We start from the raw sequence: 26,749 nt of genomic DNA, 5'->3' as shown, positions 1-26,749 counted from the left end.
CCAACTTCCTTTTATCCCACTCACTGTAAGACTTGGTGAGAATTGCAGACAAATAGAACTGGAAACAACTATGCAACAGGATCAGTTGCATCCTTTAAAGACAACACAGTTATATCTACCATATTCTCTGAAGACTTCAATTGGTAAAGGCCACACAATGTTCACACAATCCATTCCAGGACCCCTCTGCATCCTTACCACTAGAAAAATTTTCCTAAACTTGTTATTTCTTGCGACATATTCAGCCTGTTACTTTTACTCTACTCACTGTGGGCATTGTAGATTTTTTTTTCCCTTGTATGTCAGATTCTTCCTGTTCTACATCCTCATTCAAAGCATTGATCTTGTCATTCAGTTTCTAGAGCTGTTGAGGCCTCCTCCCTCAGTATTTTTCTCAAATACTTGGTGTTATTTATTTGCAAGTTAGAGGAAGAAAGTTTCCACTTGAACTGGAGCATCATCAGGCTGTAGCTGGTCAAAATCCTTCTGAAACCATCATTAGTTGCCTTCCTAAGATTACCGAATCTCTGGGGAGTATCTTGCTGTACAAAAATCTTTTACAAAAGTTGCGTTCAATTTCAGTTTAAATAAACTTGCATTATTAAGGACCACAGAGCAGAGGCAAAAATAAAGATAAGATCTTCCTCAGAGGATGTCCAAGAGTAACTGAAGTAAGGGAGCATAGATACACTTTTTTCCAGCCAACTCCTAATTACACAGATGGTTCTTTCTCACCAAGATGATCTCAGCATCAGGTCAAACCTACTTCAGAAGTTCTCATTCCAATTTGTCTCTGCCACTACTGCGCTTGCTCCTCAGGCACTTACAGAACACCTCCTTGTTGTACAGTCATCCCATGGCATCCCTTAGAGACATAGCTGAGAGCGTTACAAAGGCCTGCATTTTTCCTTGCACGGATGCTTACAGCCATTCTCTGAACACTTCTATTAATGCAAGGTGGCTCAGTGAGTTTGAGAAGTGCTGTTTATTTTAGGTTTGGGGTTTTAGTTCTGCATTTCCCTTTTCCTTCATCCATTTAACAGCAAACTAGTGAATTTAAATGTCTTTAAAAGGGTAGCATACACAGGCTTACATCTCACTGTATAGTGTTCATTTTGTGTTATGCTGACAGCAATGTTAGCACAAAAGGAAGTTTCTCACCATTGAAGTCTTAATTTTCCTAGTGTTTAAGACAGGAGCGGCTATTGCTCTTTGTCCTCCCTGATAACAAAGACAAACCAATTCCTCTAGAACAAAACAACATTGAAGAGCCACTGAAACAACTAGAACAGTGACTTCAGTGGTCATCACAGCTATATTTCAATGATGACAGCGTTGTCAAAGCATGTTATCTTCAGGATTATCAAATTCAATCTTCTGCTTTCAATTCAATATTCAGTTTCATCTGGCAGTCTGTCCGACATTGAAGAACCAAAAGAAATAGATTTTCTGCATGATTTCAAGATGACCACTAGTCTTTTCTGTCTAGCTACTCATGCAACATTTATACTTTAGGTATAGAAGAATTGTTTGATTACAGTGGGTTGACTGACTCACTTCACACTACTCCCTTTATTCTTAGGCAAGATGAGCCTGAAAATTGTTACTTTTATCATTTCTATTCTATTTGTAGTATATAGTACCAAACAGAATCAACTTTGTTACTAGGGAAAAGGCAAACCTAGGTGTGAGACTGACAAGCTGGCCTTATACAAAGCTGCCCTGTCAGATGTGCTGCCTACTTCCAGATTTGAACAAATGAAGCCTGCTCTGACCGTGCAGTTCTCCATTCTCTTGCTTCTCATCACTATCCATGGAGGGCGGATTACATTAAGCAGCTACTCCATTCTTTCATTATCAGCAAGCCTTCTCCTTCCTTTTCCCCAGAGACTTTATGCAGTTACATAATCTCCCTTAATATTTTCCAAGAAACTTAAAAAGAAATTCCAATTTTTCAGCCTTTCACTTTTAAAAAATGTTAATAGTTTCCTTCCCAGGCTGAAATTACAGCTGCCTTCTATTTTACAAAGAAAACAATATAAACTACACATTATGTATGTTCTGCAAAATGATACAGAAGTTAAACAAACGCATCATGAAAAATAAAACTGCAAAACCCAACTAATGACATTCACACCACACCTGTTTTCACGTGTTTTTCTGTAATAGTATTAACCTTACAGAATTGGCAAGAAACTGGATAGCTAAGTAGATTGGCAACAATACACCAAGGCTTTCACCTGGAGTGTATGAGCTCAAGTTTAGCCCAGCTCGCTCTGAGAACTGAAAACGTGTGCTCTCTCACAGGCTGTCAATAAAATAAAATGGTAATGGCTAGCTGGTTCATACAAAATGGGAGATTACATTGCAGAAAAAGAGTCATCAGCATAAATAGTATTTCCTCTTACTGTTAAGGTATGAACAACCTTGAACCAAAAAACTGGCCAAGGGTGCCTTCATTTGCTAAAATGAAATTAACCTAAGAGATGCTCATTTTAGGCCAGCTAATGGGAAGGCAACATAAAGAAGATTCTAAATCAAACATACTTTCCAGGACCTTTGAGTCTTCAGCTTTCACGTGTAACAGCCCGCCACCAACACCTCCGTTAATGCTCTACATGAAGACAGTGGAAAACAGGTGTGCATGTGTAGAGAAGGCATGAGGATGCATGAATAGACCACCCATTTACAGCTAGTAAATCCACGGAGAGTGCTTGTTCACATTCAGGTGCCCATCATCCTTATCTGCCAACCGAGAATCATAAACGTATACTTTCTTGATGCATCTATAACCATACTACCCTGGGCTGTGATCTCAGCAGATTTCACTGCTAAGCAAGGGTCACACCTCCGAGGAAAACTCTAAATAAACTAAGTAGATCACTTATTGGGTAAATGCAACTCTTTCTTGTGAGTCAGTGTTGAAGTAATGCCAGCATCCATCGTAAGTCATCAGAAGAGATTCATCCATGGGTCTTTGCCACCAAAATACAGGCCTCTACCACTGCAGAATGAGAGGGAATTGCTTCACTTGGTAGAAAATAGCAAGCTCTTATTCTATATACAGAGGAGCCACTGAATTAGGATATAACACAATTTCATAGAATGTCAGACCAGCAAAATATTAAGAAGCAATCCGCTACTTTCAGATGAAACAAACTCATTTGTCATCGCTGAAATACTTCTTGTACGGGCACAAGTACCGGTGCCCGTTCTAAGAGCATGCTCTCATTCTGGTTATTACAGAATCACAGAATTACTAAGGTTGGAAAAGACCTGTAAGATCATCAAGTCCAACCACCACCATGCCCACTAAACCATGCCCCACAATGCCTCATCCACACATTCCTTGAACACCTCCAGTGATGGTGACTCCACCACTTCCCTGGGCAGCTTATTCCACCTTCCTAAATTCACCCCACGCCTTTATCAGCTACTTCTATTTAATTTCTTCTTTGCTTCCCTGACAAAATGCTTCCTAACAGGTATGGGTGAGTCCAAAAAGTTGTAAAAAATACCATTAAACCCTCCCTATGTTCTACCCTAGGCAGAGCTGTTATGTTCTGAAACATTTTTACACTGCGTGTAGGGGAGAGCCCTTTAAAATCTACGTAAAGCCAACCTGTCATACCAAAATAGTTCTATGTTATCCACATGGAGGAACTGTTCCTCGTCATGTATTGATGAGACCTAGTATACCAAACCCCACATCCTAAATGCTAACAATATGTTAAAAGTACCTGTATAAAAATGATTTAAAGCCTCATTTAACTTAACTCTAAAAATAAAGATCTATTAACAGAAACAAATTGTAATTAAGATTGTTGTTGACCTATCTTCTCCCTGCAAGGGCGACAGAATAATAAGCTTACATTTACATGGTATCTTTCAGTCTCAGGGATTCCATCCAACCAGTCTGATCTTAGACATACTTACACAGAAGAGCGTTATTAACATACAGAAGTAATCCTAAGTAAACCAATCTACCCAATTTCATTGCCAGCAGCTACCAAGCTTGATCCACTCAATAGTATGGGTTCTTTTTATCTACCTTATCCATCCATCAACAAATTATCCACCCATCAAATATCCACCCATCAATATCCATCTCTCTAATAATGCGCAACGCATTGGCAACAACTTCAGTCTTAATCCATATGTTCTGCCTAAAAAAAACCCCTTCCTCCCGCTTCATTCAACATCTTCTCAGACCTCCATCACCAACATCATCAACCAGCTCCCAGAGATGAACACCAGCAAGGGCTGAACCTGGCTTACCTGTCAGATGATTTGTTTTTAAGCAGTCACCTGGGGTGTATTGGGAGTGTACTGTTTTTTAATAGACCAACTTTTTCCATCTTATTCTGCACACAGAAGACCTAAACCTGGCTTCCACAACTTCAAAACACCCCTTTCTTGCACCATCAAGTACTTAAACCAAAGGTCAGTCTCACCAACCAGCTCCACCCCAGGTCAGCTTTCCCTTGTGTGTGGTACTACTGCAAGATCACTGTTTTAATCATTAACATATAAGGAAGGGTTATTCCGAATCACTTGTTTTTACCTTATGGTTACCAAAACAGGCCTTGTTTAAACAGCTGGCTGTCAGGTATCTACAAAGCATGGCAGAAGCAAATCCACCTCCCTCCCTGCAATTGGCATGGCTGTTGGAAAACATTCCCTGATGATATCAGCCTGCACAATGATTTTTTTTTCTGAATAGTTGCTTCGAGGAAAATGAATTGCAAGAAACCAGTGTAATAACATCATTCCAGGCAAGGGTTCCTCAAGAAAACTGCCATTACACCTTGAACCTGCATCTTTCCTGGCTAAGTCTTCTACTACATGGATGAGGGAGACATTTAAAGCAATGCACCCTGGCAAAGATGATCCCTATGTCTCTCCTCCTCTCTCAGCCTCTTCCAGAAAACACACCACTGATGGCAGTAGTCATCAGGACTTGCACTGCACACAGACTAGCCAGATCACAGGAGACAGCTGTTACGAGATCAGGGCATCATGATGGGGGGGGACAGGAAGGAAGCAGTAGTACCTGCTATCCATCATTGCTACCTGATGGCAGCAAGCTTTCTTAGATGATCACACAAAATGCTGCAAAAACTGTCAAAAAAACAAGAACCTGTCACCTCTGTGGCCTCTACACCACTCCGGGATGCTCATTGTTTTCAAAAGGGAAAACAAACAAATGAATAAACCAGAGCTGTTTACTAAAAAAATCTACTGTAGCCGAACCTTGCACATCCACCATCCCAGCATTGACTCAACCTGAGCCCATATGATGACCCTGTTCTGAGTTATGCATTTATAAAAGTGTAAATCCCAACTGTCTTGGCACTGGAAACTGCTTGGCCAAAGTACGAACATTCCAGTTTGAGAAAAATCAAGTCAAGGATGGTTGGCCCAGTATCTGACCTACTTTCTCTTGTAACCTTCAGCTGAAACTAGAACGAAACAGAGACATGAAAAAGGGCTGTTAGATCTAACACCCCATCTCCTTGAAAACGCAGATTTGCCTCCTCCAGAACATTTGCTAGAGACCTGCCTACTCTTATTTTAAATGTCTGGAGAGGCATGGGGGGCTCTCACTACACCTGAACTAATATTGGCTCCAATACGTTTTTCTGTCATTAAGTTTTTGCCCAGAATTCATCTTAAACTTTTATTTCCTTGATTTTTCCACGTAGTCCTAGGTATTCTCTCCCATAATGCACCAAAAAAATCAGATTCCTTTGATTACATTTCAAATATCTACATGTAGGTAATCTATCTCCGCATATATAGTGCCAGCCTAGAAATATGTCTATTTCTGAGTATTTCCCCTCAAGCTAGTTCCTCCAGACACCCAAGTATTTTGTTGCTTCTCTTTGAGCTTCACTCAAATTGTCAATACCTTCCTGTTGATATGATATTCAGAGTTTTCACATACGTTCACGGCAGATTCTTATAAAAAGGGAATCCCACCTCTTTATTCATGGACGTGGTACCTTTTCTTGTCAGCTCAAGCACAAACCATGCTGTTCCGTAATCAAGTCACACTGCAGACTCACGTATTACTTCCTTCTGAGTCTTAATTCTAGATCCCTTCCAGCATCGCTATTACTCATCAGTAAGTTCCCGATTTGATACCCTTTGCCCTCTGAACTTGCCTTTTCCCCAAATTTGTTCCCTTCACTATACTGTCCTGTAGGAATTCTCCTGAAGTTCTGTTTACTCCAAAGCAAAGATGTTTCAGAAGTTATAGGTTTTGCTCAAGGCCCCTATTCAACAAAGCATTCAATTACATGCCTAAGTTTAACCACATGCTTAAATCCAGTTGATCTCGGCAAGCAGAGATGAGCTTAAGCATACATTAAAAAAAAAAAGTTAGGCATGCAAGTCAGTGCTTTGCTGAACCAAATCTTCAGTTTCTGTAATCACTTGGATGGTTTATTTTCCATATTTGGCAAGAATTGACAGCTCAATGCTTTTATGTTACGGGATTTAAAAATGAAGCTTCAAGAGAGTCCAAAATTGACATCATGCTTTTGTTCCTTTCTTAAAATAAGAAAAGGAAATAAATACCTAAGTAAATATGCAACAGCACAGTAATCATTAAGCCTATAGGGTTTAAACATGCAGTAAGTAACTCTATATGCTTGTTACTGCAGTACCATCTTTAACAAAAAAAAAAAAAAGCAGCCCTGTGAAAAATTTGGAAAAGCATGTGTATCTCAGTAAGATATGCAGCACATTCCCCAGTAGCTCATTAGCCACAACCATCATTGTGTAGTTAAACGGAGAGAACAAAGCTGTCCATTTCTTCATTCCTATCTACCAAATGCCCCTAAATGCAATGGACTTAACTCACTGTTCCACAAAAGATGGATTTTTAGGGGGAGAAGGCAGAAGAAGGTACTAGTCTTTGGTTTTGGTCATAGGTTGACTATTTCCATCAGTCACCAACCCACATGACAGCAGATGTAAGATTTTACATTCATCACCAGAAACAAATTCAGTTGGCATAATGGGAATTTTGTGGAGGGTATTTAAAATCACTTCCAAAATCTCTTCCATTGTTTACACACAGACTACTTCATGACCTTTCTCTCCCCCTTGTTTTTTGTTTGTACTTTTTGTTTTCTTTGCCTTCCCTCATTCTGCTGCCTGGTAAACACAGGCAGAGGCTAAGCGGAGACTGCAATTAGGCAGCCATACCAAGCTTAATCTGCGGACTACCCAATTGTAAGATTCGAGGTTTGGGAGGAGTGCCATCTGAGAAAGAAACGGAGAAGAAAAATTGGAAAATGACTACTTCCTCTCAACTCATAAAGCCTTCCAAAATTCAATTAACATGTTCTAAACTAAACCATCCACACATGCTATGGCACTAAAATGCGTGATTTCAAATATAGACAAGAAAGTAGCTGCTTATCGATATTTATCAGAATTATAGTATTCCCTGACCATTCCTCTTCCATCTTTTTATTGAAGTGGCATCTGTTGTAATAATTTCGTACCTCAGTACTTGAGATGAGCCAGAAAAATACCTACAGGCAATATAAATAAATTCTACATGATGCATATTGGATCTGTTAAATAACGCTGTGAACCCCAAAGTCACTCAGAGAACACCATTCCCGCGCTTAGCACAAGTACTGTTGTTTAATAATGCATACATGATTAAGTTTGCCGTCTTCCCCACAGCAAATTTTTCTTGTGACTTTATAATTTCCCAGATGGAAATAATACCTTCACTTGTCACAGATTCGCTGGTGCAACCAATAGGAAAACTACCACTGTGTTTATTTACAGTGTGATGGATGTAAATATCGCTGGATAGCGAAGACTTGTAGGTAAAAGTCTGTGAACAACTTTTTGCCACTTTCTCCTATAAAGGAAGGAAAGGTGGCAAAGAGACAAAAGCATAGAAACCCCTCTGCTGCATTGTACATACAACTACTCATCTGTGCCTACTCACCTCCTTTCCCTACTGCAGTTCAGCATCTCCAGCAGCCTTCGAAGCACTAACACCTGCTGGAAGGCTGAAACCCGACAGGCAGCAAGCACAGACACTGGGTTAGATCCACAGCTTGCACTAGTGGATTTTTTCAGATAGATGGCAGTGCACAAAGTGCATCCGAGACTGGTCCAGGGTCGAGATGCCATTTCAATGCTCAGACACTTTAAGGGAATTACTGCATTATCAAAAGCACTGTTAGAAAGATCATGGCTTAGGACCCGATCCTGTTGCACTGTGATAGCTCTAGCTCTTTGGAAGGGGAGAACTGGGTACCAAGAATGCAAACATGGCAAAGCAGCACTTAGGATTTTACTTCCCATTCCTGTGAGCGGCAGAGGATTTTTCTTTTAATACATTTACCACATGTAGTTCTAAAACACAAAGCTAAAGGATGACTAATGAGACACAGTCCAAAAAGATATTACATACTGGATACAGGAGATGATAAATCTGATTTTCAAGGGTCTGTAATAGCATAGATTTAGAAATGGTCCAGCAATAAGAACAGGGTATTTCAAATCACTCTTATTGGCAAAAATTCTACAGCTACTACTTAATTTTGTGCCCTCTTCATTCTAACAGACATTGTTATCAAGCTAGGAGAGCAGAGTGAAATTTTAACCATTTAACTGCACTTACCCCAGTAAATCCATTTCTCACAAAAGGAAAATACTAATAAAGCAGCTGAAACAAATAGGAGCAAATCTCACTGCACAATTAGTAGTTCTGTACCTACTACTTGGGGGTAGTAGGTACATACAGCTATCATGATGTGGAAGCATCCACCATCGTTTTGTTTTCTGTTCGCAGTAGGGGGTTGCTAGGAAACAAAATACTATTGTCTGATTTCATGATCTATTGCCTGGTTTGCCTGGCAATAGAGTCTTCTAAATCTATTACCAGATTATGTTATATTTTACAGAGAGATTAAGACTAACATTAAAACACATGCACACAGAGAGGAACAGTAAACAATGCTTCTAAATGCTACAAAAGGATGTATATAGTCCAGGTCGAGGAAGACAAACTATCCTGAGAAAAAAGAACTTAAGCAGTCTGGTGATATTTATATACACAGGCACTCACACGTGTATCGGCGTTCCTCGACTGTATCTATAGTTTTGCCGACTTGTCAAAGACTCTCTTGCTTCTGAGGATACAAAACATTCTCTTACTACTGGACAGCTACTGTACGCTGCAAGTTCTGTAAATACCACATGCTGCAGAACGCCTGGTGCAGGCGAGCATACACGCCGGAGTCGTTTTTGTTCTTGGAATTCAGCTCAGGGTTGTTTCAGTGCCTCAATTCCTTCATGTAATCATTTTTTTTTCACATTTGGACAGATAGAAGAGTCAGAGACAATTCCTTACTCTCCTCCTCCCCCTCCCCCCTTCAGTTGTAACATAAATAAATAAATAAGTAGATAGATAAATAAATAAACAAATAAAGGCATCATGAAAAGAGATCTAAAATTTAAAGCCACAATAGCAAATTTCACGTATTTTTTACAGTGGCAAGTCTTTGTAAAGTGAGAGATTAAAAGATTATTACAACCAGACAAATGTGGGTCCCTATCAAGGCATCCCCACAACACAACAGGAGACCTCAACAGCAAAAAACAATCATACTTAAAAGCTGAAAGTCAGGTGAAGAGATTTCAGCACAAAGCCACAGAGAAAAAGGTTTTAAATAAAACCTGCAGAGTAGTTATTACTCTTTTATGTATATCTACAATTTCACACCATGCACTATTTCAAAGTCCTTTCAACTTATTTATTAATGTCTATGCATTTTATCATTCCATTTTAAATTTGAGAAAAAAAAATGAGGTACATTGCAAAAGACATCAAAGCTTTTGACATATTACAGCAGAACTTCCAGTGAGAAAAAAAAAAAGTAATAACACAGAACATAGAAAATACACAATTCACGGGAAGGATCTGAGAGCTTCTTGCCTCTCCTGCCCAGAGATGGATTTATTCAACCTTTTGCCTTCCTCTCAGAAACCAGGAGCCCTCAATAAAAACACGTTTAGAATTAAAGAATAAGAGACTAAAATGCAAGAGAGCTTTTTCTACCTCAGACAACAGCAAGCTACTTCTAGCGATTAGATCAAAGCAGCGAGGGATGGACACGACCCACAACCAATCCCACTCTTCGCCAGGGTAGGATACGGCTATTCCCCCGCTGGTAACCCACTACAATAACATTGCTAGTTACAAAACGGTGCCCAGCGGTTCCCCTGTCCCTCACCGGTCGCACACCGAGATCCTCTCACGTACAGCTTCGCTGGAACCTGTTTTAAAGCGCTCACTGAAGGAAGGGGGGGAAAGAGGAGGAGAGGGATGGGACAGTCACCTCCCGAGCGGCCATCGAAAACTGTTCTGCAAACTGGGGTGCTGCCGGGGACCTCGCATCTGCAGCTACCTAGCTCTCGGGGGGTGAGCGGGGTTTGCAAGCGGGAGGGACCCCGGGGTGCGCTGCGCCGGCCCACGCCTGTGCCCCGGGGGAGGGTGCCCGGCGCGGCGGGGCTCTCCCCGGCGGGGGCAGCGGCGGGTGCGGGAGCCCCGTCCTCCCCGCCGCTGCAGCAGCAACTGCAATTAAAAAAAAAAAAAAGAGAGAGAGAAGAAAACCAAAATAAATAAATAAATAGCCCACTAGCGGGAATGGGGAAATAAAAACCCACCCTAAACGGGCGGACCCCAAACAACAACAAAAACCGGGCGCCCAGGAGAGCAAACTTTCTCACTCACCGGGGAGAGCCAGTGCCGGGGGTGCGGCGGGCAGCGGCGCACAGCCCCGCTGCGCCGGGGGAGCGGAGCCGGAGCCGGGCGAGGCGGGCGCCGCCGGCGGGGCTGCGGCGGGGCCGGGGCAGCGCGTCTCGCCCTGCTCCCGCCGCCCTCCCCTCCCTCCCTCCCTCCCTCCCCGCCCCGTCCCTCCGCAGCGCCTCCCCGGCCTCCTCCGCCGGGAGCCGCCCGGGGCGGGCTGCTGCCGCGGGACCGCCGTACCTACCGGCTGCCGGTGCGGGGCCGCGGAGCAGCGGGAGCCGCCACCGCCCCCCTTCGGCGGCTGCCGGGCCCGGCGTCGCTGCAGCAGGCGGAGGACGCCCCGCGGCGGCGGAGAGCGCGGGGCCGGCGGAGCGGGGTGCCGGAGAGGCGGCGGCCGCCGATGCACAGGCAGCGCGGTGCCTCTGCCTGTCTGTGTGTGCGTGTGCGTGCGGGCGTGTGTGTGAGTGTGTGGGGGGGTGTGTGTGTGCCGGGGAGGGATGCTGCAAGGGACCGAGGGAAAATTCTCCGCTGCTAGCAAAGCCGCCGACAAACGGCAAGGCAGGTGTGCAGGGGAGGCAAAGGCTCCCGGAGGAGGAGGAAGGGGGAGAGGGGCGGCGAGGAGGGCGGGGAGCGCACAGCCCGGCGGCGGGAGCAGCCGCGGGGCGTCACGGCGTTCTGGGGGCAGTGGCCCCGCCGAGGAGGCGGCAGCTGGGCCAGGCGCCCCACTCCGCCCGGCTGCGGCCCCTGGAGCGGGCGCCGGCGGACGCCCTACAAGCCGGGAGCACTCCAGGCACCCCCGGCAGAGCATCCTGCCCCAAGTTTTCCCCGAGGCCTCCGCTCAACCACACCCGGCCGCTGTTCACAGCACCCTTTGCAGCTTTGGGAGCTACACCCCATCCGATGGAATGGGTGCTTCCTGTTGAAATCCTCCCGTAAGAAGTAGTTGCATGTCTCACCTGCAGAGGCTCACGCCTCCCGGTTAGCCGTGGCTTAAAACCAGCACCCGTCAGGGGAAACCCTTGCTACAGGGTTTGATTTTTTTGCTTATTCATCTCCCAGGCAGGAGACAAACATCAAGTGTGGCAAGAGCACCTGACCTCACCTTTCCTCTGCGAAGCCATGGGGCAGGTGGCCAAGGACAGCTCTTCCCAGGACAAGGCACTGGGCCCAGAGGGGCTGGCGGCAAAGAGTGCTTCCCCAAAGCCAAGCGCTGCTCCTAGAGATGTCGCAGAACACCTCGTCTGAGCAGAGAGTTAACGAAGGCTTTCGTGGCTGCATCTCGGCTCCCACAGAAGGGCCTTGCTAATCCGAACTCTTCCTGCTGTTTGAACGGGAAAAGCCTGTTCTTCTCCTGGCCTGAATTACCATGAAGGGCTGCTGTAAGAGACAGTTGTGATTTAGTGCTGGAGAAAGCCTTTGTATGCCCATGTATAATACGTTTCAGCACACTTCTAGGTGATGATTAGTTGGTAAGTGAAAAGTAGCTGTGGCTGAAAGGTGGAAACTAACATCAAATATTAAATATTGCATGCGGCAGCTATGATTTCTAGTGGTAGGAAGAAGATATGATAGAAAAATCTCATGCCTCTTTTTTTCCACACTACTTCTTTCACCAAAGCAGTACTGAATTACATCCACAGGTGTTGGGCTAATTATATATGCTCACCAGCCCATCGGTCTGGGTTTACCAGCAAGCACACTTATGCAACAGAAGCAATTTCCACACCACTGGTCTCATCTGATTTAAACAATACTGGCTTGTGTTGCCTCTGTGTGCAGCTTTTTTCCCTTGGCTGGCAGGGTTAGTGTCACAGCTTCAATCGGAGAAGTGACAACAAATAATACTGACAGAAATTATACCGAGCAATACAAGGACACACATGTGGAGGACAAAACACGGAAATTAATGCACTGGTTTAGGTAAGTGTTAACTACCTCGGATGAGGAGCAGAAGCCACTCTTGGCCCAGCTGTACAGATGTCAATTACTTATTTCCTGACTGGTTCTTGCTTTGCTTTTTAGTGGCAATACAGATAGCTGAATAAAGGAAAAGTTGCTGGAGGCATTTCTGTTAAATGTAGCGCTGATGAAAGTAAGACGTAATTATAACTTAGGCATCCTTTTCTATGTTATTTAAGGTAAGACACATATTTTCAGTCTTTTAAAGCACAGGCCCTAAGCCTGTTCGTTCTTAAGCAAGTACCTTTTAAAAAGCACGCGGAAAACTTGCGGGGAAGTTCATGCACAACTCATACTTCACCTGTAGTGTAAATTAGCTTGCGAAAACAAGGACTAGTTAAAAAAAATCACACAAACTCCAGTGTCTGAATATACTTCTTAAGTTTGTTGCCTTTATCTGTGTTAATTTGCTGCTTCATGTCTTTCTCCTAACACTGAATCCAATTGTACTTAGAAAGACACACACACACACACACACACACACCCCCACCCACCCCACAACACAGACAGTTTAAACACACTCCTCTTGACCGTTGCTTAAGCCTTGGTTGATGCAAAACAGAGGTAAAAGAAAATATCTCTGCCACTGTTGGTCTTGTTTAACATAACTGACTGAAGCATGAAAACACTTAATAAGGTTATTTCATTATGGCAATTGGGGGATGTCCCCTCCTTGCCTCCCACAGAACTGCCTGGACAAGTGCATGCACACAAACACGTATCCACAAGTCTGCAGAAGAAGGTGTTACCTTCTTAGCCTGATCTTCCCTAACACTTTCAGCATTTATTTGCTATTTGTAGGTCAGTACAGCGCCTGGTTCCAGCCAAGACCTCACTTTGTTATATTCTGAATAGCTCTTGGGAAGCTGCTGGCTTGACCCTGAGGCCTTTACAGTCTAATTTTCTAATAACTGAAGGATTATTTTTTTTTAATTTAAAAAAGGACTCATTTTAGCTGTCGCATAAGCATGCATTATATCCCAAGACTTCAATCAGAGCTGCACAGACATATCTGAGAGCACAATTAGGCCCCCTGGACCTTTTAAAGCTTCAAAAATAGTCATGTGTAATTCCTTCTTCTGTGGATCCTGCAAGCTTTAAAAGAATTTCTGAAAGATGTAAATTCCTATTTATCCACTAAGAGGCTCACAGGCAATCTTCCCCTAATGGAAATAGAACTGTAAAGCCGAAACATTAATATACACAATATGATACATTACGCAGGGATAGACTCATCGGAGCCAACGAGAAGGCACAGTGGCCGTGCCACCACAGAGCCGGAGCCAAGCAGGTTCGCTCCGCTTAGTCGGCTTCCTGCACACGGGTTTCATTATCTAATTTATATTAGCACTGTACAGTTCTCTCTTAAAAAAAAAATTTTAAAAATCTGACCTTTGAATCCCTCATCTGCATTGGCTGGCAGCCGGCACTAGCGAATAGGAGGGCACAGTTTGGTCTAAATACGAGACAGCTATTCTTCAATAACTGTGCTGTTAATATGCAAATCTCAGTCCTCCGTCGACTGTAATCTCCCGCCTCTGATTGGCTTCGGTGATGAAAAAAATTCAGGTTATTCATTAACAGGCAAAATACGTTCTTCAGGTTCCCCCTTAAGATGAAGTGTTATAAAGCCTCGAGAATGTACATGCTAGAGACAAACAACAACAAACCAAGACAAAAAGAAGCCAAGAAAATGGGACTAGAAGCATGATAAAAGGGGAAATTGTGCATTTAAAAATTCTCCTGATTCCCTTTCTTCTTCCTGGCTTTCTCTTGGGAGTTTTGCCAGTGACTACAGATGGGCCATTTTTGTTCATTTCTTTTTCAACCCTTGCCTTCTACATACGACGGTGTGCTCGAGTTCACAGCAGAAGACTTGAATTGGTATTGAGAATGTAATTTCTTGTACTGGAAGATATGCACGTGTCTGTCTTCATGGGTCGGCTTTGCTGGCCTGCAAACAGAATGCTGGGAAGAAATATATCAATATGTATTTATAAATATCTTGATATCAAAAAGATGGATGGAGCAATTGAGCAAGAAGTAATCTATGATTCAACTCTTTAAAAGCCATTGCAAAAAACAAACACCAATATCAGCACCAATATTGGCATATTCTTCACAGAAGGCAAGACTTGGCCAACCACTGAACTTAGCAGGACATTTTCTGCAAGACATGAGCTGATGGGAATGCTCATGCCAACTCAACTGTCAAGACAAACATTTTGTTTTCCATCAGAGTCCAATGTGGCATACAAGAATAAGATGTGTTCTCCATTACATGGTGTAAAAATTAAATAGTTCTATCAACTCTGGTAGTGTTAAATTCTGAGGAACCTTTGCAAAGCTGAGTTGGGCTTGGGGATCTCCAAAGCAGATGTACAGCCACACTGTTCCTGCCACACTGTTCCTCCCTCTTTGGCTTTATTTTGTAAATTTTCCTTCATTCTTGCAATTCACCTTTCCTGAAACATAGCACCTGACAAGCTGCATTGTCTTCACTCCTGTACAGATGCAGCCAGCTCTCCTGCACCCTTCTCTGAAGTGGCAGATGAGATCAAGCTGGTAATTTCTTAGATCTACGTATCTGGGCTGAAATCGTGGTCCCAGTGAAATCAGTATTGATTTTATCATCAGTTTTGTCACAAATGTGATTTTGCTTCTCGGGACTGGCAGCAGAGTATTTTTGGAGGACTGGACATTGACTCTAAATTCCAGATAAGATGAAGAAGACCAGGTGCTGTTAGCGTACAATGAGTGACCCTTCTCTTTCCTCAGGCTTTTCGCCAAGGGGAAGCTAGATTATTTTGGGTGGGTGGACAAGCCCTCTGATTAAAAAGAAGCAGAGTTCTGAAAAGTAAGGTAATCTTGCCTGTGTTTCCCACAAAGCATGTAAGGCAGCTCCTTGTACAAATGACTAAACAAAGAGTGAAGCACAGGCACCTGTGAGGAACCCACAGTAAGAGCATGATAGGGTTACCTGACGGCAAGTCCTTGGACACCTTGGAAGGATGGAGGGCTGAGCTCAGAGGGGACTTCACACAGGGCTTTTCATTAACTTGCCACAAAGACAGAAGTTGTAACAAAAGATAGCTATGCCGCGGAGCTGCTTTCCTTTTCTGTCTCACGCATTTCAGATACAAAGATAATGGGAATAGCACAAACAGAAATGCAGGCAGATATCTGAAACTAAAGGTTAAAATGAAAAGATTTTGACAGAACTACACAGGCTTCCCACACCAAAGGTCAGACAGTGACCCCCACACAAATTAATACCACTTCAGCTACTCTAAAGGAACTTTAATATTTCAGTTTCAGCAAAATGCCTGAAAAACACATTATGCAATCCATTTATTCTGTTGGGTTTTTTCGCCAAGTGATATGACCATCTCTTTCAAATATATGTAAGGATTCTCATTTAATAACTAATAATAAAGCTAGGTAATAATTAACTCTTAAATATGTTCTCCCTGGTCTTGCTCTAGGGAAAAAAGAAAAAAAAAAGTCCACATGCTTCAGCAGCCAGAGCTACAAGCACATCCAACCAGATAATTGACACAGCCGTTGAGACAGCACAGTGTTAACTCTGTTTTAAGCTTCCTCAAATCATCTAGCTTTAGAAACCATGTAACTTAATTGGATTGCTACAGACCTGACAGCTCCCAGTGTACTGTGTGCTAACGGATTGCATCGTTACTGTATGATTGGATACATGCACTAATGCTGTCAGTCCTGAGAACTGACACCAGCCCTGAAGCTCGTCTTTCATCTTCCAGTCACCATCAGAAAATGAAAACAACTGTGTCCCCCCCCTAAATCTGAAAAATAAAACTTGGGAGAATTTAAAACCAAAAAGTATTGGAAGCGGAAGATTTGGGCCAAACCTCGCATCCTTGGTCACACAGGTGATTCTCCGCCATGTGGCTGTTTCCACTGAAACTCTGGTTAACTCAAGTATGCTCGTCAAAATAATCAGTCTTACTTAGATGAGGAAAAGTCTGCTAAACAAGGTCTTTATAATCCCAAAGGAGGAAATATGAGGACAATTTACAAGGCAACGCTATGTATGCTCAGTAAACACAGATAGAGAGACGGTGTGGATAATACAAGCTAAATAGCAGATTGACAAATTCTAAAATGCAGTTTCAGTTTCCACCTTAATGAAGCAAAAGCTAACAATATTTGTAAGCTGGAGATGTCCCCAAGGCACAAGTGACAGGAAGGTGCCAAATCATCATCAAAAGTCTGTAAGAATTAGATACCTCTCTGCCATTTGAGTCAGCACACACCTCCTGGGCTTCAGAGATCTTTGGCAAGAGAAGATTGGTGTTTTGACCTTTATGCTGTCTCTTTGCTGCTGATTGCCTGAATGCCCATTGTACTTTATCACTATTCTGCTCATTTTGTAACAAAAGCTTCATTTTTATTTAGAAATCACCCAAAACAAGCATAATCCTTGTTTTTAACTCTTACATGGGCTATCCAGACATTATTGCCCCATTTGGGGGGCTGGAGAGGGCACACTGAAAGCACAGAGTTGCTCAACCTTTCTCATTTTAACTTCAATAAATGCTGAGTTAAGCTGCTACTGATTATTTTGTAGACAAATGTCTGTTTTTTCAACAACACCAGGGACAATTTTCAAAACAGACAAAAGTAAACATTCTGGAAGAACCCATTCCAGTAGGCTAGTCCTAATTTTTTTTTTCTTTTTTTGGGGGTGTATGCGTGTGTGGTTTTTATTTAAACCATTCATAACAACAGCTATGCAGAAAATTATGTACAAAATTACCATCTCCAGCCACTCTTATCTGAGGGCACTATCACCATTTTTTCAACAACCGTTCTTCTTCTTTTTGTCTTATGTGATGAGTAGTCCTTGTGCAAACCAATCAGATGATAGGCTGTTAAAGGATTATTTTTCCCAAGTTATACCATTGTTTAAGTCAAAGGCTCAGCCTGACCTACCTTGCTTGTGAAGATCTTCCTGAATGAGACTACAAAATCCTTCCACTGTTCTTTGTCATAACCACATCACTATGCAAAATTTCCACAAACCATTAACTATCTCTACAGTCCATCGATACTTTCATCAAATAATACTTAATTCAAGCAACTCTCACCCCCAACATTGCACTTCGATGTTGTAAATAATCCAGAATTTTACTGGGAGGCGAGATCCTGATTTTTTTCCTACTTAGTTTAGCTATCTGATCACTAAAATGCAGCCACATCTGGGATGGCTCTTTAGGAATACACAGCAGTGCTATATAACATGATGATAGGGAATGGAAAATAAAGACTAATGTATTCAGCTGAAACGGCAACTGAAATTTCCATAGGCAGAATATAATTACCTGAGCTGGCATTCTGCCAGGACACTGGGGCTAACATTATTACTCCTACAATCCTCCTATTTATGGGCAATATGGAAAAAAAGTAACAACAGGATTTTTTAATTGAACCAGTGTGAACCCAACTACAGTAGGTTGCAGTCCAATTAAAATTGACAGTGCAGTGAAGCGGATACACATAACACACAGATAAATATAGAAAATCCAAGTTGTTCTCTTTGTCTTTTCCTCTTGGTGTTTTTTTTCCTCTGGATATTTTGTTTCATTTTATAAATCTTTTGATGCCAGGAAACTATCATTGACTGGAAACACTTACTAGCTTTTTGCAGACAGTTTTCATAACTTAAAATAAAGACGGAAAAATATATCCTGTTAAATGTTTCAGCATTGCATTTCTTTCCTTTTCTACAGCACACAGTATTAAAATTACATTGGCTGTGCAGCAGGAGATTAGAAAGAGCAACTGCTTTTAACCTTTAATAGTAAATGACACTGAAGTCACTAAATCTGTCTCTGAAGCACATACAGTGCATGCACTACCAGTTGGAAACCTGTAGCTAACCTACAAGCAAGCAGTCTGATCCCCTACCAAAAATGCTGCAGACGCTAACTCCTGCAAGGCAAAACTAGTTTCTTTTCTCTTTTTTTTTTTTCTTTTGGGGAAAATAAATGCTTGAAAAGGCATAAAATATATTACACTGTTTACTCCTGGTTCTGTAGTCTTTACTCACATGAGTATCTCTTTCTCAGACACATAGAATCATGCAAGCACCCACCGAGGTCAATGGGACTCCTGAGGAATTAATACTCTCTAGCTGACAGAGGTGTTGCGAGGCATACTTCATTAGTGTTCTGAAGCACTCCGAGAGCCCTAGATAACAGCTGCTGTATGTTGTAAGAAAATAGTACTATTCATTATTACAGAAGAGCTAAACCATGTTTGTAATTGACCATCGCCTGAATCTTTTCCGGTTATTGGGTTTGGAGATATGCCTCAAAGCAAATCTGTTATTTAATAGAATGAAGAAGGTAAAGCAGCAACGGGGTATGTTTCAAAAGCAAAACAGAAGAAAGCTCCCCTGGGCTGTATCCTATTGACCTCTAGTTCCATTATTGTTTCTAAAATGTTTTTCCATTTAAGGCATTGCCACTGAATCCTTCCCTGGAAGCCCTGGGAAAGGATATAAAGTGAGGTCTCTACTGAGCTTGTAAGTAACATCTCTAAAAATGGAGGGTTGATTTATGTTTTACTGACAGCCACGTTTAAGGGGGAAAAACCCTCCAGGCTTTGGTTATGAATGTTCTATACTATATTAAATGGTGCCATCTACTGGCTCTCTTTTGCTTTTGATGAGTGTCAGGGTTTGATTGTTCAGTATAGCTACCACAAGTAGCATTAAAACACCAAAGAAATCAAGCCACCATGACTGTAGCTAGCATACTTCCTGACAACGGATCTTCGAATGATTTACAGCAGTTTCTGTAAAGCAAACAAGCCTAAAATGAAATAAGAGTAGCAGGAGAAAGAAAAATGGCAAGGGAGAAAAGGCAGCGTTCCAGCAGACATGTGAAACTGGATGAAGGGTCGATACTGAAGACAGATAGAGCTAAGCTGAACCAGATGCAGCCATCCCATAGGACAAATCAGTGATGAGATGCCTTGGAGAGGAGAGCTTCTCCAAACCCTCCCAATTAATTCTCTGTTAGAAAAAGAATAACCCATCATGCTGTTTTTTCCCTTCCACCCACTCCTGTTTCTACTATTAAACAAAGAAGAAAATGCAAACAGCCCTGACAGAAGAAATATACAGACAGACAGAGAAGTTATGGGTTAATTTCTTTCTCAGAGCTCAATATTATTCCTGGTTTACACCAGCAGCAAGATCTGACTCTCTGACTTACGCCTCAGGAAACTACGTGAACTGTGCCATGTCCTACTCTTAGGTACACTAAGCAATCTTGACACCCCTTCTGGGGCCAAACTGGACTCACTGAGTAAAGGAACTGCTACAGAATTTGTTGTTGTTATTGTTGTTGCTTTTAATGTATCTGGATAATTTGCTTGAAAAAGCAAAATCAGCTGTAGAGCTATTTTAGTCTGATTTCCTAAGAAAAAGAGACTAGCGTAATCACAGCATCTGGCAAAGGGGAAACAATCTCAAAAACAAAGAATTTTGTCAAGTGCTTCACAAAAAGCAGAGTGACTGTTAGTGCTCTTTTGGAGGAAAAAGCATGAACAGAAGCTCTTCTTAGACATCAGACAACCACACCAGACGCAAATCCATAGGAAGGTGCTCTCCTTCAGTTTGGCTCCTCATAAAATATGTTTGTCATGATAGTCTTCACCTGGTAAGAAACAGAGAAGCAGGACAGGATGGAAATGCAGATTGTCAGGGCTTTTATTACTACAAATGGAACCTGCATCAGAGCAAGTTACAGCTTCTTGGGCTCCAGCTTCGTCTCCTATCAGTGAAGATCATGTTTATCTGTGCCTCATGGAGTGCTTTTCGACTTCAAAAGTACAAGATATCATGGAAACCATATCTTGACACACATGTGGATTTCTCCATGCCAGAATCAGAAGTGCAAAGAGAGTTAGCAGCTCTCACAGCAGAGTTCCATCCCCACTCCCGGACCCCAAGTTAAGATTTTTATATAGCCCTCAGGATTATGAGTTTGGGCAGCAGCCACACACTGAGGAATTTCAGGCAATACAACTCCATTTGGAGTTGTGCTGGAAAGGACTGGGAACACTGGAGTTGCTGTGGAAAGCCTTTCATGCCGCCCTTAAAATGAAAGGCTTCTGAAAAGCAAAATCACAGAACACAGGTTGAGAACCCTATTGCCACATGTGTAATCAGGACTTTCCAAAGGGGATAACTGAGGGCCACAAAGAAGCTTACGACAATAAAAGTGATATACATTTTGTGATTAGCATGCAGACCCAATCTAACAGACTCTGTTTTCATGTCAATGTGTGCAAACATTTTCTTCTCACTTCATTTAGTTTACCCAGTAGTTAAAGGCCTGATATCGCAAACCTGAAGTTCTATAGATCTGGTATCCTGCTAGATATAGGATCAGTTTTGTAGCAGGTTTTCATTAATCTTCCTTTACTTTTTTTATCAGTCTCAGACTACTGTAAGATTTTAACCTAATGAAGAGGATATCCAGCACATCAATTCCTTCCACCAGGCAGGGCAGTTTCTGTCCCAGAACAGGTGTGAAAGGGTAAGAGCTCTCTTTTTGGCACCAAGTCTAACCTTATGTCTTAAATGGACCCCAACTCGTCTGTAGTGATCTCTTGAACTGCATTAATTTTAAAAGAAGAGGCCTAGCTCCTGTAAGAAAGGTGCTGACAATACTTCCATTCTCCAGCTCCTATAAGAAGTTCTCCAGACAATGGGTAGCATTGGAGAAATTGGCTAGCACTGCTGTGCGTGAAACCCATGGCTTCCAGTTCAATTCTTGGCTCTGGGAACAGGCAGGGAGCAAGCATGAGTCTAGGCAGCAGATGGGGACATTGCTAATTGGTCTGTTTTGATGCTGGGCCATCCACTGATAGACACTTCACACTTCTCTCTTAGCAGTGATTTGTCATGTCAAAGAGCTACAGATATGGGAATGATACAAAGAAAGTGAAAACAGCAATCCCTTCAGTGCAGACAACCATTTTTCCTCAACTGTGCTAACCAAATGTGCTGCAGAACGTTGTGAGGCAGCTTGGACTTGGCAGACTCCTTGCAGACCAAAAGATGTGAGTTGTCCTTCTTACAGTGTCAAGTGGCAATGATGTTATGTGAGTGCCATCATTTCTAATGCACTTTTGCTGCTTTCTTAAAAAGCCTGGTGATCATGATAAAAGAAGGAAAGCAGAATGGCCTACCATATGTGCAAAAAAATACACTGGGTGAAAACTACCATGAGAGCAGTGCTTCATAAACAAGGGATCAGAACTCAGTAAGGGCTGTGAGTGCAACAGAAGTTTTATTGCAAAAGCAGGATTCACAACCAGAAGCAGGAATAAAAGACTGCAGTTGCAACTGGAAGAGAATTCAGGCACATACTGTAACCAGTGGAAAAGTTTGGGAGCTGTTCCATCAAACTGTTCCAGTTTAAAGAATGGCAGCAGATTACAGTCTTTATACCATGTAAAACTTCAACTTTCACATTTTCTTCTTCTCCAGAGATTACTGGCTAACAATCTTAGTATTTTTGCGGTAACAACTGTGGCTTTGTCTTCTGTAATGTCCCTGCCATATTTTATATGCTCTGGGACAGTAAATGACTGTGATTATACTGCTTTGGGGGAGGTATGATATCAGAGATTCTGTCTGCCTTTCACTCACTTAGAAGAGTTACTAAGTTCTCTGTGTTTTTTAAGGACTTCTTCTGTTTTTCATTAAAATGAAATAAAATTAAACTACTACACTTATTACAGATCAGCTGTTTACAATGCAGTAAACCAAACAAAACGTATTTTGAATGGAAGGGTTATAAATTGTCTTCTTGAACCACCAGTGCCTAAAAAGAAGGAATTTTAGTGTCCATGTGGATCTGTTTAACTACCTCACATGGAAAAATGTCACCCTCTAGAGGGCCAAGTTCTATTCTTTCATTGTTGATGGAGCTGTATGTTTCTAAATATAGGAGACAGTAATGGGAAATGCTGGCAGAACCATCGGTGGAGTGAGAACCTCAGCACAAAAGGTAATTCGAAATTTAAAAGCAACTATTTTGCCCTGGCTTTTCTGAATGTCACCACCTCTATCCCAGACAAACACAGGAAGAAAGACTGTTTGCTGTGGTATTTTTGACAGTAAGTGACCAAAAGTTACCTAAAATAAGTCGTGAAGATAGGCTAATTGAAAATAGTGTCCTCATTTAAACTAGACACACAGATTTTACATGACTAAAAGTAAGCGAGTTGCATCTATGCTGTATTTTAGTTGAAAGAGTCTGAATTCCAGCTGAAGCTGTGTTGGTTCCTTCTGTAGCACATGGAAAAAGAAAGAGTCACATCCACAGGGTGATTCATGCTCCCTCTAACAGGCATCAATTTAAGCATGCACACTGGATGTGCTTCTCAGTCCAAGAAGCCTAGATGATTAGCTTACATTAGCTAATGCTTAAATGGCTAAATATTAGACAAGACAAATTCCAACACAGCCAAATGGAACTTCTCTAGTGAAGGACATCACTGCAGGGCAATTCTGCTCTCTTACAACAATTAATTTCACCAAAACACTTATTTGAGAAAAGGGTGAATCACCTTCTTAAGGTACCTCTCTTTCACATAGGAAAACTGGCTTATTCATTTACATGCTTCATATGGCTAAGGTTAGGCAAGAAGAATCCCACACAGGTTCAGCAAGCTTTGTTGCAAGTGGTCTTCTGCCTTGCTGTGCATTCCACTATTAAAAGTGTCTTTGCCATGCTGGAGAGGGGGCTAATCACCTGACACAACATCCAAGTGCAGGCTGTGGAGGGAGGTGTGCAGATAAATTACTTGGAATTCTAGCACCGAAGAATCGCACTAGTGTGTCTACCAAGGAACATCATTCCCAGTTGGAGTTTATTAGGCACATCTGCAAAAGTAAGAGAATTAACGGCTGTGAAATAGACCATTCGCTTTCATTACCACTAAATCCCCACTGAAAAGGTACTCCCACTCGACTATTGATTCAAACTAACTGTTAGGTTAAACAAACATGTCCTGAACTCTGCCCTAGAGACAGTTGTCATATATGAATGAGGAAGACATAAAGTGGACACGTATTTCACACTGGTAATTTGAACTCAATAGCCAAAATTTCCCTTTTGTTATCTCTAACAAGTATGCCTCATTTTCCATTCAGGAGAGAAAAAAATCTCAACAAATGTATTTCCAATCAAACATTTCATCAGAATTCTCTGCTTTCGTATTGCATGTTTCTAAACTTCTAATTTTAGTATACTAGCACATGTTTTCTATTAACAGATCTTTTCTTCCTCATTTATACTTGACCTCCTATACATCATTAATTAAAGTTGTTAGCATCACAATATGTCAGCTCTTCTTGTGTTCCATTGCTTCTAAAAACAATGTTGCGTTGCTGTTTTTCCTATCAGCTGCTCTTTTATGCTTTTATGACAGCTTTTGTGTTGTTTGTTTCCCAATGTACATTATTTTCCACACTTACATATTAAAAGCAAACATAATTATACTAAATGGTATCAGAAAATTAAAGCATTTGGGAAATACACTAATGAAAGTTCAACACTCCCTTTGTATGAGAAAATTAGCACTCTTGAGTGTCTAATAAGCATGGTTAAGAATGTCTCTGGTGCCAATAACCTAAAAAGTAGTCAAAATCCCCTGTGCCATCAGCTAGTAATAGAATGTAAAACCAAGGGGAAAAAAACTAAGTAAGTACTGAGAAAAAACCCCAAACATCACAAAGCCATTCAAATGGAATGAAAGCCATCTGCAGCTGCCTGGGCAATATGAAGGCAAAGTGAGTTAGATTAAGTCTTAAAAGTGACAGCTAAACTACCTACAGGTGTAACTGCCAACGTATGATTCCTTTTTCAACTCCAGACTTACTGAAGTGAGTGAAGTTAGACTAGACAAAAGCTGCAGTAAATCAGCATCTGATCTGTTAGCTCCTACTTTTAAACAGGAAACCAAAAAGGCTTTGACATTCTTAATTACTATATTTCTGAAAATGGAATAAGCATGCTCTGTGGCTTCTTTTTAGGTATAAAAGGAAAGGAGTCATAACCACCAAAACATTGTGATTGCTACTGTAAGAACTGAAGTGGTGTTATGATGATTGTAATGAGTTACTTTTGATTTCATACTTTGATCCCTCTTTGAGTAGTTAGGTGTTTCTCTGTTGTTTTGTGAGTGCTAATTGCTGCAGTGCTGTGTTAAATCATTGTTATGCTGGTTTTCTTGAGCAGCAGGATGGATAATTGAATAATTACAAAGAAGTTGTTCATTAAAATGGGTATGGCTATAGAAATGAGATTTTCCAGCAATTCAGTGAGAGGTTGTGTACAGTTATGCAAACAATCTGTTGAAAAACATTCTTTTCCTATTTAGAAGATCAAATCTTTTGTGTACACAGCTTCTCTCAGAAGCAGACCAGAAAATGACAACAACCGCACTGGGCTGACTTTCTTCTCCACATGCTACTGTGAGAATCCTTAATCCTGGTAGGATTCAAAGTTCAGCCATAGAATTCCTCTGTTATTATGGGTAAACCACCAAAACTCAAACTCTGCATGTAAAAACAGATCTCAAGTGTGTTAGAGGTGTAGGAACTACCACACACCACTGAAGAGCCTGCAGAATAACGCAGAATGTCAATGAGAAAACTCTCTTCCACTTTGGACTTTCAAGACATTTCATTTCTAGTGCAGAAGACAGCAAAATATTGGGTCCCATGATGGTTGAATACGTCTGAGCCATTAGGCCACACAAGTGAAGGAGCAGCTGCAGTGTTGAGCTGCAAAAGGATCTAGGTGCTACCTTTCCAGCTGCCATTCTGTCGTGGTTTAAGCCCAGCCGGCAACCAAGCACCACACAGCTGCTCGCTCGCTCCCCCCAGGTGGGATGGGGGAGAGAATCGGAAAAGTAAAAGTGAGAAAGCTCGTGGGTTGAGATAAAGACAGTTTAATAGGTAAAGCAAAAGCCGCACATGCAAGCAAAGCAAAACAAGGAATTCATTCACCACTTCCCATCGGCAGGCAGGTGTTCAGCCATCTCCAGGAAAGCAGGGCTCCATCACGCGTAACGGTTACTTGGGAAGACAAACGCCATTACTCCGAATGTCCCCCCCTTCCTTCTTCTTTCCCCAGCTTTATATGCTGAGCATGACGTCATATGGTATGGAATATACCTTTGGTCAGTTGGGGTCAGCTGTCCCGGCTGTGTCCCCTCCCAACTTCTTGTGCACCCCCAGCCTACTCGCTGGTGGTGAGAAGCAGAAAAGTCCTTGACTCCGTGTAAGCACTGCTCAGCAGTAACTAAAACATCCCTGCTTTATCAACACTGTTTCCAGCACAAATCCAAAACACAGCCCCATACTAGCTGCTATGAAGAAAGTTAACTCTAACCCAGCCAAAACCAGCACACATACTTACTGCCTTAAAAAATTTAAGCAGCTACTGCACCCTGTGAGGAAGCATTGGAGGCGCCATGAGGAAGAGAAAGATGTTCCATGGGAAACTGAGCATCAAATAAATCTCATAGTTTAGTTCAAAGAATGAGTTAAAAAAAAAAGTAACCTTGTGAGATTCTACTGATACTCGTAGAGTCAACATCAGGGTCAGTACTTTAGATCTTTTGCACAGGTCACTGTCACATGAGTTAATAGACACTGACAGTAACGTAGACTGTGATTCGCCAGCGGCTGGAGCAAGATGAGATTATCTGCTGACCGTGGAGAATTTTTCAGACTTACGAACTTCATGTTCCACTATGGGCTCTGTAGTATAAAATGAACACAGGGTTATGTACTACTGTTCTCCCTTCCCCAATTTCTTTTACTTCCACTCATTGCAGCCTGTGTCTGTCTCCCATTCACATTACCCTGTTATCCTTGTCTAAGTTTAGTACCTACGTTTCCAACTTCATCCTCTTTTCCAGGGACCGCTCAGC

General features: G+C 42.0%; 1 protein-coding gene across 2 annotated transcripts in view; it reads right to left on the bottom strand.

The window, feature by feature from the left end:
* ENOX1 (ecto-NOX disulfide-thiol exchanger 1) overlaps positions 1 to 10,812 on the bottom strand; it is a 374,261-nt gene extending 363,449 nt beyond the window's left edge. For both annotated transcript variants that reach the window (XM_059833157.1, XM_059833238.1), the window contains exon 1: positions 10,775 to 10,812. The gene's annotated coding sequence lies outside the window, so the exon portion shown is untranslated. The remainder of the gene's footprint in view (positions 1 to 10,774) is intronic.
* Between the last annotated feature and the right edge of the window lie 15,937 nt (positions 10,813 to 26,749).

The sequence above is a fragment of the Gavia stellata genome, chromosome 1 (genome assembly GCF_030936135.1).
Source record: "Gavia stellata isolate bGavSte3 chromosome 1, bGavSte3.hap2, whole genome shotgun sequence".
Taxonomy (NCBI): domain Eukaryota; kingdom Metazoa; phylum Chordata; class Aves; order Gaviiformes; family Gaviidae; genus Gavia; species Gavia stellata.
Note: the sequence above shows the minus strand (reverse complement) of the source record. Positions and strands in the feature narration are given on the sequence as shown.